Source organism: Micropterus salmoides, unplaced genomic scaffold, assembly GCF_014851395.1.
Source record: "Micropterus salmoides isolate LMB-PRFRI ecotype aquatic unplaced genomic scaffold, ASM1485139v1 Ms_hic_scaffold_16, whole genome shotgun sequence".
In the NCBI taxonomy this organism is placed as follows: Eukaryota; Metazoa; Chordata; class Actinopteri; order Centrarchiformes; family Centrarchidae; genus Micropterus; species Micropterus salmoides.
Genome location: NW_024040707.1, coordinates 20,241,262 through 20,260,311, shown reverse-complemented (window position 1 = coordinate 20,260,311; position 19,050 = coordinate 20,241,262). Strand labels below are relative to the sequence as shown.

Here is a 19,050-nt window from a genome sequence, read left to right as displayed (position 1 = left end):
ATACATTACTTATATTCATTGTTACAGTTTAGAATCACGTAAGACTAATCCTGTGGGTAATACTTTGAACTATACTTTGACCAGCTGCAAAATCTACGGAAAGTATTTCCTGTTATTTCACCATTTCTCAGATATGTTGTTGCTGCCTCCCTCAGACTGGTACATTTAGTCAAGACTTTTCACACCCTTCCACGGCCCCGGACCTCTATTAGCGAGGGGGTAAAACTCGATGTGCCTCTCACATTTTCAAACCCCTACAAAAAAAAAATAGAAAACGCACTCCAACCACCAATGCTGAGCAAGGTCGGCCAGGGGTCAGGCACAGCTCACGGATACGAGACAGATATCGATTCGCTGGGACAGGCCGCGAGCACACATACACACACACATACACTTTCTTTCCCCTCCTCTCTTTCTCTATAGTCACAGCGCAGGCATCAGCCAATAGATCAGCCAGGGGCAGGAAACCGCCTGGGTCAGAGGGGACAGTGTGTGTGTGTGTGTGTTTGTGTGGATGTGTGAGATGATAAGACTAACAGCCTGCTGAAAGCAGCCCTCACCCAAAGCTCCCCAGGACCTTCAGGCTGTGCCGATCCACCTCGAAGCAGAAAAGAAAAAGAAAATAGCTCTGGCCAAACATTCATGGAGTATTCATCTTACTGCCACTGATGAACATGCACACACACGCACAAGCATACTCTCAGCACTCTTTGGCCAGTGTTTATGATCTTCTGTAAGCGCCACACAAGTCGTTGTTTGTCAGCCTTTCTATCAGTTGGACGTACACTTGTCACTGCAGGAGGGTGTATAGGGGTGTGTTGTTGTTGCCTTGTTGCCTGTGTTAGGGGAGCCGCCAATGGCAAAAAGAGTGGGGTAAGACCAAGGCGAGGCTTCATCCGCCCCGGGTAGGCTGGAGGCTCAGCTGGAATCATGCGCATCTACTATCGGTGTCGAATGGGTCGTCGTGTGTGCACGTGCCATGTATGATTGCTGAGCATGAGTGAATAAGTTAAGTGTATGTCTGAGTGTGTGTGTGTGTGTGCTTAAATGTGCGTCTGTACTCTATATGTGAGAGAAAGTCAGGGGGCAGTGAAGCGGAGGAGGGCAGGCAATGCTCCCAGGCATAGAAAACAGGCCAACTCCATCTCCCACTATGGAGAGCTTCAAAGAGATGGGGTAGTAAAACTAGAAATGGTAGAGTATGCCAGGTTATATCAGTAAAGTTGTGTGAGATGAGCTGTTATGGTCTATTCAAACTAGACCAACAACTGGAACACACACCAACTCTTACAATCGCATATTTATTTTTTTAAAAGGCACACATCCTAGATCTATCTATCATATTTGAATCTTTTTCTGCATTTAGTTTCCACATGAGAATGGAAGGTTTGGCCTCTTTTGATGATGCAGGATGCACAAACAAGAAAGAAATCATTTTCTCTTCCTCATAGCTTTTTTATTCACCCCTGCCACAGAGTCATAAGTCAGGTAGATGTGACAGAGAGAGAGAAGGAAACAACCCAGAGACAAAAGATTCAGAGATACAGACAGATAGAGAAGACAGCAAGACAGTCGGGGGGTGGGGGGCGAACTTCCCCCGCTGACGCTCTTGTTCCACGGTGAGAATCCCCCGGCCAGTAGCCTCAGACATCTGGTTCCAGTTAGCTCTCAGCGCTTTGACGCGTTTCCTGTGCTGCTGCTCCACACAGCCATGGCCACGACACAGCCCTCCCAACGCCACGACAGCCAAACCCCTCTGGAGATAATGTGCTGTAACTCGCGCACGCACACACACACACCCAAATACACAGTCAACCACATGTCTATTGTGTGTTGGACCAGGCCAGAGGAGGTGGAGGCTGTATTCTGATATTCATTCATAACATCCTGTTGTTTAGTTTAGCTAAAAAGCTCAGAGACCTCAAAGTATGTTACAGATCTAAAAGAACAAGACTCAGGGATAGTGACATCATAACCAGAGTTGCACTACTTATCTGTGACATTTCCAAATAAATGTCTGTTGATGCCATCATTCTATAACAGAGAAGACAGTGATACTCAATTCATGAAAGCTATTTACAGTAACCGCTTCCATGTACGAATGCTCTGGCAAAGAGGAAGTGATATGTTTTATTTCAGCAGCTACGACAGAAAAACAAGAACAGGGAAACAGATCGATTGTTCAGAGAAAGGCAAGAAAATGTGAAATCCAAACTTAGATTGAACAGAAGTAGACTGACAAGATGGAAATCACTCAAAGATGTGATCTCTATTCTTTATGGACTGGCACATTTTACTATCAGTTATTAGTCTACATAAACCTCATTCACAGCAGACATTTCATCTTGTCTAAGCAGGAAGCGCATAGGTGTTAATAACATTAACAATGGCTCAGTTCCATTATGTGTCCCAGTAAGCCATGACAGTGAGCCAGCATGCCCAATACAAGGACACTGAAACTGGGTCACCTAAATTAAATGCAGTCATTATTTGGGTTATTAATTACACCTCTTTCCTGCTACAACAAGTGAAAATGTCTGCTGTGAAAAATCCCTGTGGAATAACACAGAACTGTTGATCCAGAATGACGAGGGTTATCATTTTAACATTGCAGATCTCTGGTCTGAAATTCTGATACAGACCTTTTGTGCCAGGTCCTTTTGGCAGCATTTTTATTCTTTTGTAAAAAAATTCTGCTTTTCTTACTCCTACAGGGTGCATGGCAATTTTCTGTTTAAGAGTCCTCTTTCGAAAAGACCAATGAAAACGCACTCTTTTTAAAAAAGAATTTAATTTCTACAGTACTGGTTTTGTTTTGAATATTTTGAAAATAAAAAACTTCCATGAGTGACATTAATATATTGTTTAAATCATTTTTAGATGTCTTGTAAAGCAATATGTTACTTTAGGACAATATTCAAATAGAAGAGATGTACATGTATGTCTGACAGGCAGTGGGATGGTTTGTGAATTACCTCTCAGAAAGGTCTTAATGTGTCCAATTTGATGGGCTCACTTCTAACTGGCTAATCATTTGTAATGGTGTACCCCAGGGCTCTGTCTTAGGTCCACTGTTGTTATCAATCTATATCAATAGTTTAGGTCAAAATTTGGACTGAGCCATCCTTCATTTCTAATTGTGCTGGCTCCTTCATTAGCGAGGCTGTGGCTAAATGTCATGCTGTTTTTAATATTATTCAGATTAAGCTTTCATAACTAAAGCTGGTTTTAATGCTGATAAAAATACAGTAGAAGAAGCAGCCTGTGAACACTTTGGATATTATTAGTGCTCAGGGAAAGAAATTAGATGTTGTCTCCAGTTATAAATATCGAGATATTTGGCTTGATGACAGCCTTTCTTTTAAAACCCAGGTTGATAATATTCTTAAAAAGCTGAGACTGAAGCTAGGATTGTATTTCAGTAACAAGTCCTGTTTCTCATTTGAAGCCAGAAAAAGACTTATTTATGCTATTCAACAGTTATTGATCATGGGGATTAGGGCTGTCCCCGACTAAGGATTTACATAGTTGAATCAGAATTGTCAAATCTTGCCTATTGTCAAATCAGTTTATGTTTGTGTGCAGTGATTGCCAGCAGTGGGAGGGGGAGGGGGCACGGTAGGTCTGCTTTAATATTGAATATTGATAAGCTGCAGTTTCTATTCATTAGTCTCTGTAACTTACACTGTACATTTTCAGCTAAACTGAGGCTTATTGTTGATAATTTTCTCTCTGCTCTGCTTGCCTGCCATTCATCAGTCTTGTGCAGAGTTTGGGTGCGTGCTGTGCATACACGCTACGCCTACACATGCGCACTGAGCCCCATTCTTTAAGGGTAATTTTGGATTTATTTACGCACTTTAAAAACATTTATTAAAAGCTTTTTTTTCTTTTTACATGTTTATTTACAGTATAGTATGTTTAAAATTATATTGTAATTATATTGTGCTGTATACTAATTTATTTGGAGAAAACTAGTAGTTCTATGTAAAATCAGACGTTGGGCACCCACATATCGCCAAACTGGCATAATCCTCATTTTGCTGCGAAGCTTCAATTGTGTGTCGAATCAGACTCCGCCCATTGAAGCATCAAATCTTCAACTATTCTGGGTCAGCCCTAGTGGGGATCTGATATAGATCATTCATCTCACAGTGCACTGAGATATGTTAGAAAGTGTAAAGCCCTCACTCATCCTTGTACACTTTACTCCAGGGCTGGTTGGCCATCTCTGACCTTTCATTGACTCAAATCATTAGTGCTTGTTAATTTACAAAGTCATTCCGGGTAAACTCCTCTCATACATTTTCACCTTGATTGCGCAGAAATCTGGCTGAAGTTATCACTTGGGACCACAAGATGTGGTCTTATCTAAATAATTGAAACTCTATGTCAGATTTTAAAACTCTTATAAGTGCAAGTGCTTAATTATTTTTTGATTGGTACTTGTCACTGTGCGTAGGTATTTTAAATTTAGTGTAATTATTGACATGTGTGGTTATTATTGTTGTAGGCTATGTAATAGTTTTTATGCTGCTGTCTTGGCCAGGTCTCCCTTGTAAAAGAAATTGTTGATATCAACGGGGCTTTCCCGGTTAAATTATGATTAAATAAACATTTAAAAATAAAACTATGGAGTCTGTTCTGGCAGGAAATGTGTGGTTATTTCTATGAATTTCATCTCACACCTGCACTGTATGAAAAGCTGCAGATTACATGAGTCAAGCATTTTTAGCTAAGATAACAGTCTGTCAAATAATTAGCTGTAACTTTAACTAAAATGTCATAGTATTGTAACAAAAAAGGATGTCACTTTATACAATCCACTGTGAGAGTTGGACTATGACAGTAGCCGTGTGTATGACATTGTGCAGCAAATGTCTGCTACTGTTTACCTTCCGTACCTCAGCGGCACTGAGGCAAATACCTGCCATCTGCATTGATATGGCAATAAAGTACTGAAGCTTGAGTCTGATGCACAGTAATAAGGATGCTCTGAGGCATACACTGTATTTTGACCTGTCATTTTGGGGAACTAACAGCACAGCATCTCATGTCACTCACACTGTGGAAGACTGTAACGTTTCACTGCAACTACCCACTAAATCAACCACAAAGCCTTTCAGTGAGGTGATTCCCTGTGTGGGGGAGTGGAAAAGGGTGACCCCAGAATGGAGAAATACATATGAGAGGTACAAAAAACAACAACAAAAAAAAACCAACATGAGCCCACACAACCCTGCTGCTCAGCAGAGGAACACGGTAACCTCGTGGGCCACTCCGGGGGTTACGGATAACGAAAGTGAGAAAGAGGGGGTGAGAGGAGAGAGAGAAACAAAAGTGCAATGAAGAGGAGGTGAAGAGACAGGAAGGAGCTTCTCAAAGGCTTTCCTGCGTTGGAGGGACTCCCTACAACAGTACAAAGAGTATTCTTTGAAATCATAGAGAGACTGGAAATTTACTAACCTCGTATTCACCTACTTCAATACAAAGGCCATACTAGTTCACGTCTAAATTTACTTGTGGTATGCTATAGGTCTGAAATATTGACATACGGCAAATCTATACAATTCAATCTTTCCTTAGAGTTTTATGACAGAAATTTATATAAAGAAATGAACAACAATAATGCTATTCTTTTCCATTTCTCTCAACTACCAGGAAACAATAATGTATAAACACTTATCTATCCAACTTAAATTTAGGTTAAAAAAATGTTTATTTTTTTAGACTCAAAAAGGCCCACTCTAATTGCTCCCAATCGGGGGTGAGCACGAGCAAACGAGGACAAATGAAAGTTTAAGGAGGCAGTATTGATTTGTGTGGAGGTCAGGGGTAGGTCACCCCTATCAGAGAATCAACAAACAGCCGCCAGCACCGTCCTCAGCTAAGCCAATCACCTTCTGACCTGTACCACCGTTACCATGGCAAATGACCCAGAACCAGACAGACCATATACTCGGCTCCTTACTGAGTGAAAGCAGCAAAGTAGAGCGCAGCAAAGATGGTGGAGCTACAACAAATCCTTAACTAAAAGCTCTCAATTATGCTGTCATGCTTGGCATAAGCTTTGTTTTTTTAATCTAAAATCTCTCTTCTGCATCACCCTCTAGAGCGCTGGGGTAATTATATATTACTACTTATTGACTTTCAGTGCAATGATACTGTAATGATTTGATCTATTGTGTTATTCTATAACAAAATTCAGCTGTACAAATAGATGATTCCAACTAAACTGTAAAACTGCTACAAATGTTTTTGTTTTACGTGTTTAAAGAGTCTTTTTTGATGTAAAGCTTTACAGTGGAACACACTTCATTGCAATTAACATCAATTAAAATATTTTACATGTCATTTAGCATACGTTTTTTTAACTCCATCTGAAAATATATTTTCACTATTATTGTGATACTGATTTCAACTACCTAGCCAAATCACTCCCATGTAAAGCCCCTTCCCATGATCATCTTTTTCTGGCCATCTTGGAGGATGAACATCAGATTCTTGCCTTCATCCAGTCATTCCATCCTTCCCCTCCTACTCCTCCCTTCATCCCTTTCCTGGCCCTTACACCCCTCCCTCCCTCAGAGGCAGGCAGGCAGGCAGGCAGGCGGTGATGGTAACCAAGCCTCTGGCAGTGTGTTCCTATCCTGCAGGAGCCCTCAGGTTCCAACCTGTCAATATCCCAGGCAGCGTCTTGGCTCTGCTGTGGCTCAGTTAACCTCCTCACCCACTTGCAACCGCACAAGGGGCTCCTGTCCTTCTGCCAGCCCAGAGACAAGCACGATCACCCCCCCCCCCCACCCCCCACCCCCCCCAAACCACTACCCCACTCCTCCACCAATCCAGCTCCCAAACCACACACACCACACTCACATCCATAAAGGGCAGCACCCTGGCAGCAACAGCAAGCAATATGGCAGCTGACGGCAGATTTCTGCTCGCTCAAGTCTTAGATGTTTTGGCTGACGGTCCCGTTGGATGATCACAGAGGGTAAAGAGGGAGAAGATATTGGAGAAAGGTCTGAAGGTCTGAAGGAGAGAAAAGCTTGGTGACACAGGTCCCGTCATCTCGTCATCCATATCAATTTCAGGGAGAGGAGGGGTCAGTGTGAAAAAGAATCAATGTGTTATCACATTGCTGAGAGGAATGTTATAGTGATTTAGGGGATATATGTGTAAAGTTGTGACAAACGTCAAGGGCAGGCCTTAGTATTGTGTGTGTTTGCACATAGGTCTGATCCCAAGAGTGGTAACAAGCGTGTGGCAACATGTCACCCATCCCCTCGCGCTCAAAACACACACACACACACACACACACACACACACACTCACTCTTCTGTGCCTGACTGCAAGGCACCGCGGCTGTCTGCTGGGAGCTCAGGTTACGGCCAACCGGCGGGACAGACTTTATGGAAGCCTCTCTCCCACACCCACTCTCCCCCTCCGCAGGACTCCGGAGGAGGTATCGGGTTGCCGGTTCAGCGCCGGCCAGGCCTGGCGCTGGCGGCGGCTTGTGATCTTGGGTGCCTGTGTTGTGTTTTTTATCTCCCACTCTTTGAGGGTATCAGCACACAACGCTGCTGTCTCCTCAAGGTATGTAGGTGTGATTTACAGTGTACACGCTTCACACTCACACACGCGCGCGCGCGCACACACCATCTGACCTCTTCTTCTGCTCCAAAGCGCCTAGATTATTCTATACTCCATTACAAAGTCCTGTGTGTAACAAGAAGTGATGAGGAGTTTTAATCCCAAATTACAAAGAATGTTACATTTTTTGGGTTGTATTTTTACTTTGAGATATCAGTCTCAGATTTTGCTGCTACTTGAGTGCAATACAGGTGAATTAAATATTACTCCATTTCCAGAGAGTGTGTCTGGGTCCCTCACTTGCTGTCAAAAGTGGTCTCTGGTATTACGTTCTTCAGAAAGAACAACCAAGATGATGATAAAAATGTATGGTGGATTATCATTACCACAAACAACATTCCATTCACCTCAATTGTATTGAATGGCAGCAGAAATGTCAGTGAAAGATAAATATTAAAACCAAAACTACCTGCATGGCTAGATACCACAAGAAGAAAAGGAAGTGAAAAATCTGTTTGTTTTTTTGTGTACTTTCGGTGAACTGACCCTTCAAAAAGGGGAACTCCAGTGATGTAGTACTATACCTCCGTAAAGTCGGGAAAGAAGGGACAAACAAAAAAAAAGAATGCTCAAAATCAATGCAGCAAAGGCCAAGATCTCCTGACTTTAGTTTCTAGTATGGACTAAATGCCCAAAACTGGACCCCGCATTATGCATTCTCAGATTGACCAGTGTAGAGCCACAGAAGACATTATACAGCTACAGACCATCACAATTATACTAAACAGAAGACCATCACCACAGCATCCATGTGCCTTCCAAATTGCATGAAGCTGTCGGTCTGAGACAAGCAGCCTGCATCTTTCCATCTCTGAAAACCTCACTGTGGTCCATTTGCAGGATGGAGGTGAAGGGAAGGTGCACTCGCAGGTCAACATGGAAGCGGACCCTCTATATGCAAAGACCTTGTGACGGCTCTGCCGCTGACTCACTTGCTAGCCCAGCATGGAACGGCACTCATGAATATTGTATGGGGACATCTGCCACCCCTGAATTATAGATCTGTGGAGGCTCAGCATATGGGAACAGCCCAGCAAGTGCTAATGGCTAACTCCCCATGACAAAATATGGGTTAGAGACACGTGAATGATAGTCGGGTCAGGCAACCTTTCAGTCATGTGAGTGTGAGGTGGGTTGCAAATATGCTTATTAACATGTCTGCAAGTATGTGTGTGCATGTGTGACTGGCTAACTGGAACGAGGGAAGACTCCGATGGATGAACTTGTAGGGTGCTGATGATGCATAACAAGCATCCAAATTAGCAGACAGACACACTAGTGTGTTTGAGCTAGCCAATAAATCCCAACACATTTCAGGGATGTAGCTCTGTAGCTCATGTTGTACTCAAGGCTTTACCACAAAGAGAAAAAGTGACAACAACAAAAAACAGAGAGAGAATTTCCATACAGGTATCAAAAAAGTCACTATTGCATTACAACCGACAATCATGCTTTTTCTTATCCAAATCCAGCTAAACCAGTGGATGTAGCTTTAAAAAGCCTGAGAAACACACGGTGGCTAATGTCTTTGAGGCTTGTATGTGGGTTTCCTCCTGCCGAAGTGCAGCCTGCTTGAATATTCTATACTCTCTGGCTGCAGGAGGAGTGGGGGGGGTGCATTTTCTTCTAGCCCAGTCGAGCAGGAGGCCCGGTCTACCGGGGACCAGTTCGATCTCCGCCTTCCTCTCCAGGATTATCCTCTTATCAGCACCGCAAAAGCCAGGCTAAGAAGCGCCAGTAATTAGCCTATCTTTAATTAACGAGCACCTCGCTCCAAAACCACCCACAGTCCATGTAGGCTCCCACTTGGAAGGCAGTCAGTCGCGGCGTAAAGACGAGCAGACTTAATCTTGTTTTTGTCTGAGCAAGAGAGAGTCAATGTGTAGAAAAGGGCAAAGTTCATCTTCAAGTAGCTGGGGAGTCGCAGCATGCAGAACGTCCCTCATGCATGCACGCTCGCAAACAAGCTTTTCTACACCGCAGGTTTCAAAGGGAATCCTGCCACCCACCACTGTTCCACTTTGTTGTGCATAGTGTGTTTGTGGTGTGCCTGTGTGTTCATTTGAGTGTATGCTCTAGTGTGTGGTTGGCTTATAGCGCTCAAATTATGCTACCACTCACCATCACTCACAGACTTAAATTTCCAGGCTTACCAAGGCCTCCTTCGCATCTACAATGGAAACATATGTAGGAGAAGATGAGGGACAGAAATCACCTCCATGAGACTGAATAAAGTTTAGAAGGTACAAGGTTCACAACCCCACTCTACCGTGGCACCTTTTGGAGAGAGTAATAATATCTGCAATAAAGTGACATGGTAAATAATAACACAAACTTCAGCGCCATTGGTCGACTAATGATTGTGCTAATAGACTCAGAGAGGACTGGGTCATCTGAAGGGGAGTGAGAGCAAGATGATGGCCTTCAGATGAAAAGAGAAAAGGGGAGACAGGGAGAGAGAATGGTGCCCTGGCCTGGCTCTGGCACTGCCAAGCGGGAGGGGCGGCAGCGGCCCCAGCATGCATACATTAGCGGTGCTTAGGCGCACTAATTGCTTCTCACTTAGACAAATCTCCTGCAAATCACGGCTGCGCCGCCAGCACTGCCCGAGCCCCCCGGGAAGGGGAGACGGCAGGCAGGCGGACGGAGCGAGAGGCAGAGGAGGAGGAGGAAGAGGTGGGGGGCGGTGAGTGGAGCGTGTGTACCAGAGGCGCCTTGGAGCAGGATGGAGGAGGAAGGAGAGGGAAGAGGAGGAGGAGGGAGCTCCCATGAGAATGGAGAGAAACGAAGAGAGAGAGAAAAAAGCTCCAACACATCAAGAGTGCCTCTCTCTCTCTTTCTCTCTGCTCATCCATAGTCCAGGCTGAGTGCCCCCCCAACCTCTTACACCCCTACCCTCAGAAGCCCCACCGCTGCTCCGCTCCTCCAACGCTCCATCCCTCCACCCCCCCCTCTTCCACCAGCTCTCAGATCTCTGCTCTGCCCCCTTGCTCGCCCCTCCTTTCTCTCTCGCACTCCCTCCCTCTCTCCATCGCTCTACAGAAAAGTGGAGGAAAGATGAAACTCTACAAAGAGGGAAAAAAATCAATAACACAGATGGATAGCTGGATAACAGGGTCCGGCATGCTTCGGCGGTGAGGCAATCCAGAGGGTGCCCACACAACTTCCACACAGGCGGAGAGACAGGCAAAAACAAGACGCCGGGATGAGGGTGGTAATCAGCCTTAGGAAGCTAACATCACCCGCAACACACAAGCACACACTTGTTCACACCCAAGCACATACTACAATGTATGGTTTCATGCATACACTGACAGAAAAACGCCCACAATGTGCGCGAGAGCACACACGCAAAATATAAACAAAAACAAATACGCTTGTTAGCAACAACACTCACAAACCCCTTCCCCCCATTCACAGCCCTACGCAGCTAATTGGGAAAATACTACAAAACAGTAACAGTTATCAGGTAACCTGAGGTGAAGGAAAATAGCTGTCTATAACAATAACACAGATATCATACAAAAGATCAATATTATTGCAGGGTCTACATTCTACTGGGGTTGTTGGAGATATTGTTTGGCTGAAGGCAACCTTTCTCTTGTAGCCGTAGCTTAAAAAGGTACCACAGGGTCAATTCAAGAACAAAATACACAATGTACTGCAAACACACTGCCTGCATTTTAGCATTCATTATCAAGACAGGACAGCACTGTACTTGGAGCTAATCGCCCGAGTATATTTCTATATTACTTTTTACGTGTTTGTGTAGATCTTACTACTTCTTTAACTCTTTTGCTCTGTTAATGAGATGGCACAGCTCTGCAGACACTGATGGGTGGACAGAGCAGAGACACAGTGGGCTGCTTTCATACCATAAAATTACACTTACAAGAGGTGAAACTAGTCACTACTACACAACCTGTAGACTAAAGCAAAAGCCACAATTCCAAGGAATTTTCTAACTCAAAGACGTCAAATGACTATCTCAAGCTTTCCAAAGATTTACCTACACAAAACTAACTGCAGTCACTCAGACGTCTGTGGCCTTGAGCAGACAGCTCTACCTAAAATAGATTATTTAGCTTATTTCAAACCCCTCTGGTCATTTTGGGGGTGACTCTCCTCACTGCCTTTAGAGGCGCCAGCATGGCTTTTGTACTCAGTAGGTTAGATTAGCGTGATTGCGGATTTTTTAGAGAGAAAATAAAACAAAGCCTTTTTAATCAAACAATTAAATGTTGGATTTATCAGATATTAGTGCAATGTAAATGAACCTGCTTGGATGTGTTTTTGGTTGATTTTTATACTACTCTTCATTAATGTCTGACAAACCAATTTAGGATTGACACATTTTTTAAAAATGACTTACTTCCCGGAGTTAAGTTAGTGTCACCAAAACAGCATGGTAGCTAGCAAAGAGAAAATTCTTAATGTCAAAACTGAGCTTTAGAGTTCAGATTAGCTTTCTTGTAAAACCCTCAGTGTCACACTGTAAAATAAAGTGTGAGGCCAAAGATGCAGGACGTCTCTCAGTAACAGTCTTGTTCATTTTGATAATGAGGCTGATATCGCATATTTAATGTGGAAATAAATTGTTAGTGGTAACACACATACACTTCAAAATCTAGCATACTGTACCTTATGACCGCCATCTAGATTCTGGCATATTCTGGTTGAGGTTTCAGGTCATGTGTGATGTAGCGCTGCTTGGTCTTTCCTCCCAGTGGAACCAGTTCAGATTGGGTGTGATGGTTATAGCAACTGTAGGAGAGGTGAAAGAGCGAAGGCTTCATTATAATGAATGTCGATGATGACCCACCCCAACCCCCAATACACACATAAACTTGCAAACACACACACACAACCCACCCACTCTCCTCCTACAGTCCAATCTTTTTGGAAATTACTATAATCGTCTCTTGGGCATAGTGGTGATATTTTCTGACTCGGCATATGACTGTGAGATGGTCATATTGAAATTCACCTCTGAAAGCCGATGGAAGCCTGTTACAGTTTTGAAAGTAAAATAATTTCTTCCCTTTCATAATTCAATAACATTGAATTTAAAGTGAATTGCTCTAAGCTTGAATAGAATCCCATCAATTCAAATCATGTTTAGGCCTCATAATGTGGGCGGGAAAGCTGAAACTAACTGCCAGTCAGCGTTCAGTATAGTTAAAACACTCACTGTGCACAAGCTTTAAATTTGTCCAGTAATAACCCTCCAACTTATTAAAAGGCCACTACAATAAATCATGAAGCACACTGATTATGGACAAGCTGATGAAAACAATTCAACATTAACAAATTACAATTAATTTACAGGAACATTTAACATATTTAAGGGGTTTGCTTATTCATAGCTGAAACCTCCCCTTATGCTGTTTATTAAGTGTTTTCCAAGATGATAAATCTCTAGCACCACCTACTGTACACTATAATACTGGCTTGAGTGTTTCCTGGTTCACATCTGCATTAAAGTGTAACAAGCTTCAACACACCAACAGCAAATATATTTGGTTACAGCTCCATCTTGTGGAGAGAAACAGACATCTCATCTCCCAGCTGTCAATTCAAGAACACGCCATAACTTCTTTATGATCTGCCTGGGGGAGCTTTTACTTATACTATTTACAATTGTCATTGATATATATTGAGAGAATGTTGTTATCATTACAGATAAAAGCACAACCATTTACAGTAGACTGAAATATAGAAATATACACTAATAGAATAAAAGACTATAATATAAATCATGGATGGCCTATATAGAAAATTAACTTACACACTGGTTAAATGGTGATATTTTGTGAGTAATAAAAGTTAAAGAAGCTTAGTTTAGGATTCTACACTGAATATATCCATTAAAAAAACTCCGGCTGGATAATAAATATTAATTTAACTTAAATTAGAAGAGAAAACTATTCATTTTTTTTCTCTGAATCCAAAACATTGGACTGATGTTGAATATTTTATGAGGATGATGATTGGCTGAACAATACAAGGTACAGACATATTCCTTTGATTCATACACAGTGAGATGGACAAAGGTTTTTGTTTTGTTATTGATACTGAATTATAAAGACAAGACATTTTCGCAAATACCGATACCTGTTACCAAAGAGCTGTGAAAACATACATTTGATAAATATGGGTTAATATGTGTTGACCAAAAGATGTGATGATTTTGAACACAGCTCTGGATGCCAATTTTGATTATGGCAAGATTTTTATTTCCAACAATGAAGTCATTTTTCAAGGAGTCAAATGAACACTAGCTACATCTGAAACAATTTTCTTTTACGAACAATCCTGTTGTCTGTGGGGCTCTTAAGATTTGGGGCCAGTTTAGGTTTCATTTTAACTTTAAACTGCTCTTTCTCAATGCTGCTATTTTGGGTAACTCCGTTCCCTGCCTCCCTCATTGACTTGGCATTACAACTGTAGGTTAGAAAATGTGTGACCTGTGTAAAGAACCTCTTCACTCAAAACAATTGCAGACAGAATTTGGCATTGCCCCGACTTACAGTTTAGTATTGTAAAAAACAAGCAAACAAAAAAAAAAAAATAACATTCCTCTCTCTTGAGGCCCCACAAAACAGTTGGACAGAACAATGTTTGGAAATTGGCCCACTGCAAAAGTGTGTAGTATCTTTTTTATAAGAGACAATCCCTGCAGCTGCATCTCCTTCTTTAGATTGGATTAAGCTGCTATGGGAGACGGAGCTCACAAATATCAGAAATGTCTTGGTAGTTGGCAATTGGTTGATTTCTCATCAATACGCATCAGGCATGGGCTGCTATAGTCTGGAGTTCTTCACAGGCTTCATCTGAGAAGCAAATTGGCAAAACTCTTCACATGACTGGATGAGAATATTTTAAGATGCAGGGATGACTTGGACACCCACTGCCACATGTTGAGGGCCTCTCTGTGGCTGAGGGGTTTTTGGTCTGGGGTTTTTAAATGTATGTGTCACAATTGTTGCTGCCTTCTCTACACTGCTTACTCAAACACTGATTCCCCCTTAAATGGAAAAAAAAAACGCATCATCATCTCATAAGCACTGGGTGGAGCAGCTGGCATACCTCAAACTCAGACAGCTGGGAGACAGGAGCCCTTTCTGCTATATTTTCTAAACTTGGATAAATCCCCATTGATCATGTGCGTGTTGATATATGTTTGGTCATGACACAGAAAATAACTAATTTCCTGTGTATTATTACATTACAAACTTGGGTTACATTCTAGGGTTTTCCAGTGTTTGTTTCTAATCTGTTTTACTTAGATTAAAATATTCAGATAAAAAAGTTTGTTTTTTTGTTTTCAGTATAACAGTAATTACAATATACAAAAAAGGGGCATGAGTATATAACCACTAAATGCCCTAAGTTCATCTACAGAACCTGTAAAACATCCATAAAAAGGTCATTAATGTGCCTTTTGAAAAACAAGATGTTATTTGTGAAGGGGTTGTTGAAATCCATGAACAAACTGGCATAGTTTGGAGCGAATGGCGAACCCATGCCTGTACTTTAAGATGGTGAGTAATAGCCTACTTGTTGTCGAACATTAAGTAATTAGATTTTAGGATAAACTTACATAGCAGTTCCAGTGGGAGTGCATCTTTTCCCCAGACTGGGGCCCTTAGGGAGAGATGAGACACCAGGTTGCCCGGCACTCACCCTTCCCATTTAGTGGTGTAGAGGGGCAGCTGTGTATTAATGACAGTATATCTGTCTAAAGATATTTAGCATATACTGTTTAGTCAGTTGTATATGGGAGTTTGTTTTTAAGTTAAAATTATGTAAATGTAAAACTCTTGTAACTCTGTAATATTAACCATGACATGTTGTTTTTGATAAATGTAATGTTGTGTAATATTATTGTCATGTTTTTGATAAATGTTCACCTTTAAAAATGCTGAAACAATATTGTCAAGACTGTGATAATTCATGTGACCCATATGTATTAATTACACCTGGGTGCTGAGCTACAGACAAAACATAAAGCTCCTAATGAAGTCACAGTCAAATCATTTCAGTGTGCATGGTTATTTTTGATATTTACATTTGAATAAATCTATATATGTAAATAGTAATTGTAATATTATATTTAACATATACTTATTTTCAAAAATATAATACATGCTGTTCAGTACATCGGCCTACCTATTTATGAAATCACTGGACACTTTCACAGGCCATATTTACTGAAAATCAAAAGTTAATATTAATGACTGAATAAATGTGTTTTGTACGTGTGCGCCACTTACAGCAAGCTAGCCAAAGTAGTTAACACCTGATAAGGTCTAATGTCAACAGTGTAGTTAACTACGTTTACTTAAATGTTTCACTGCAGGTTTAAAAGCCCGTGGCCACGTTGTGATTTTATTTGACATTCACCATCATCACAGCTGTTGTGTTTAGATTTTCAACTTTGATGAAAAATGAAAGCAGGTTAGCTAACAATGAAGGTAGTTTTGGGGGATTTCGACCCCAAACTGATAATTTCCTGGTAAATGGACTTGCTCACGGTGGTTACTTACCAATAGTTGATAAAAATGGCAGTTCAATGATTTATGCACCCATTTGAAATGGGAACTGTTTTTGCTCTCTAGACCTGTCAATCCTATCACGGAGACAGCATGCTGGGATACTATTTCCTGTCACCACCATTTTTATACACATCCGGTTAGTTTTCAATGTAATGTATTATGTGTTAGTTGTTGGTGGGAGGTTTTTATAATGCGAATCACTATCAAAACGCAATTTATATATTTTTTAACGTGAAGGCAAACATCTTCCGGTCCCATTCTGAATATTCTTGACTATAGAAGATGCAAATTATTGTGTTAAATACTTACTCGTTGATTGTGGAAGCATTGTTGGTTTTGTTATTTTCACTGGATTTGTTTTTAATAACAAAAATATAAAATATTGTCAGGTTTATCCTTTAGGCTAGTGGCTAAATTATAATAGGCATTTCCATCATGTTTTTCTGAGGTGTAGGCTAGTTCCTCCTGAGACCTGGCAATTCATTTTTGTCCTCTGTGGGGGACATGTGCACTGAGGGCTCTATTTCAAACACCATGCATTTAGCCTGTTTGAGTCCTAGTGTACTGTAAAGAGTACATCCTGGGCTTTCTGTGTGGCCAACAGAGCAACTGTTCTGTCTTTTCAAATTGGAATCACAGTAGGCGGCTTCTATGGCCCTATGAGAAGTAACTGATCAAATTTATACAAATATCATGTTTGAATTGTTTTTTTTTTATGTATTAAAGCCTGAACTATATTACTGCTATGATTTCAGAGGTGTATGCTAATTTTAAGCCTTTTAAAATACACTTTTATGTCCATGACCATTTTCCATATTCTTTGGTATTAATCATCATATTAAAGGTGCAGGAGAGGAGCATGCAGCGGGAACACCTTTATGAAGTGTGTGAAGTGCAACATGTTTCTTTGTGTCTCAAAGACCAAGAATTGCTTTCTAATGCATGCATGATGTGTTCCTGTGTGTACGGCCCTTTCAGATCTTCACCCATTGAGCAAAAATGTTTTTAAAGGTAGTAATATTTTCCATGGTCTAATGTGTTTTATATTGTTTTTTTATTGTTATAAATGAAAAATTTGTAATAGAAATGGATAGCAAAATGAGTTCTTATCAATACCAAGTTTGTGGCTTATAAAGTGACATTATAAGCCATACATTTTGCGTCAAATGAGACCTGATGTCCCCTACCAACGACATGTGACAAAACATAAATGCAATATATCTTTGAGAAAAAAATCTTTGTGACATGTTTAAAAGATTCCAAAAGATAAAAACCTTTTTTTTCTCATAAGGGTCTCAGGAGGATACAAAAACTACTGGCTTTTTGGGTAACAAAATAAAACAAGGGCATTAATTACTGTTTTTAACATCTTTTTCAGTCATACCCACACACTGTGTCTAGCCTTTGTAATGAGTGGCCCATCTTTGCAGTTTAGATTTTGTGTCATGCAACAGTTTTTGCACCGTACGCAGTACAATAAATGAACAATAACTATGATCTTCTTTTGAGATAATTTCCCACACTTAACCATAGCACTTAACCTGTCTCTCTTCAGCTGCACGTCACGTTGTTGCACTGTGTTTTTTTAGTGAGGCACTGTTGCGGGTCGGTTGGTGTCGGGGCGAGAGGCTCACAGGCAAACAGAGTGTGACGGGTCCACTCAGCCAGGTCGGGACAGAGGGTCGCGCTTATAGCAGAGCTCGAGACAAGGTCAGCCATGATGAGAATGACAAGCAACACTGGTGCAGATTACACATGATAAGCCTTCGCTCACCCGGTGGCCTCTCGCCTGGTCTCATTTTCTCTTCCTTTCGCCTTCACAGGTTGCCTTCTCATATCTCTCTCACATGATGTCAGGTGTTTACCATTTCATTTTGTTCCACTGAAAGCCATTTGGTTTGTATAAACACGTCTGCCTCCCTGCAGCGTAGCAACTTCAAGGACGTTTTTTTTTTTCCGTTAATGAGGGCTAGCAGGCTATACAACAGACTGCTTTTACGACCTACTTTTATTCATACGCACCTACAGACACGCACAAACACACAAAGAGCAGCTTCTAGATTTAGAGAGCTCATACTGTACCGTTACGAGCACAGACAGTGAGAAAACCTGCCACACTTGACTCCCACACAGTGGTTGAGCTGTTTCTGTCAGCAGTGAGTGGGAGAACATGGCAACGCGGCGTGTTTGCTAACAGTGAGGAAACCGAGCAAAACACACACACACACACACACACACACACTGCACAAACACAGCATTATCACTGTTTACACATGCTGCCTGTTGAAGCTCATATATGCACACAGCAACTGTGCAAACTGCAATAAAACTTACATCAGCCTGTGTGTGTCCATAACAGCTGGTAATTTTAGGAGTAACCAGACTGCGTGGGCCAGATTTATAAATGTGAGTGTAGAGAAAGTGTCTGTGCAGTCAGGCTGTTCTGTGTACAGGAAATACTGCAATATCTAAAGCAGATTAATGGGAGGGAACCTTTTACTGCTTGAATCTGGTCAACAAAACCAATGGAGTGTTGAGGATTGCATATGTTTGCCAGTTAATTCTTTTTCAGCCAATAATCATATCATATTTGCTGGCTGCAGTCCAGTACTTTGCCAAATCAAATAAGAATGCTCTAGACAGGAAATTCACATTAGTAAATTTCGCCTGAAAAATTGTTTTTCTCTTCCTTTTGATAACAGAAAAATCAGAGTCAAACTTTATATTGTTATTTAGTCAATGCAATTGTCAGCCAGAGCAAAACGGATTCTGTTTGCATGTTGTGTTGAAAACATAACCTTTAATGTCTATTTACTCTATTTCCACTAGAGGACTCTCT

At 41.4% G+C, this 19,050-nt stretch overlaps 1 long non-coding RNA gene across 1 annotated transcript; it reads right to left on the bottom strand.

Annotated features, from left to right (window-relative positions):
- Positions 1–1,441: 1,441 nt before the first annotated feature.
- On the bottom strand, positions 1,442–18,572 carry LOC119905614. The gene is made up of 3 exons (XR_005444846.1): positions 18,294–18,572; positions 12,295–12,417; positions 1,442–1,770 (listed from the first exon to the last, which is right to left on the bottom strand). It is a non-coding gene; the product is annotated as an uncharacterized LOC119905614 (long non-coding RNA).
- Positions 18,573–19,050: the final 478 nt, after the last annotated feature.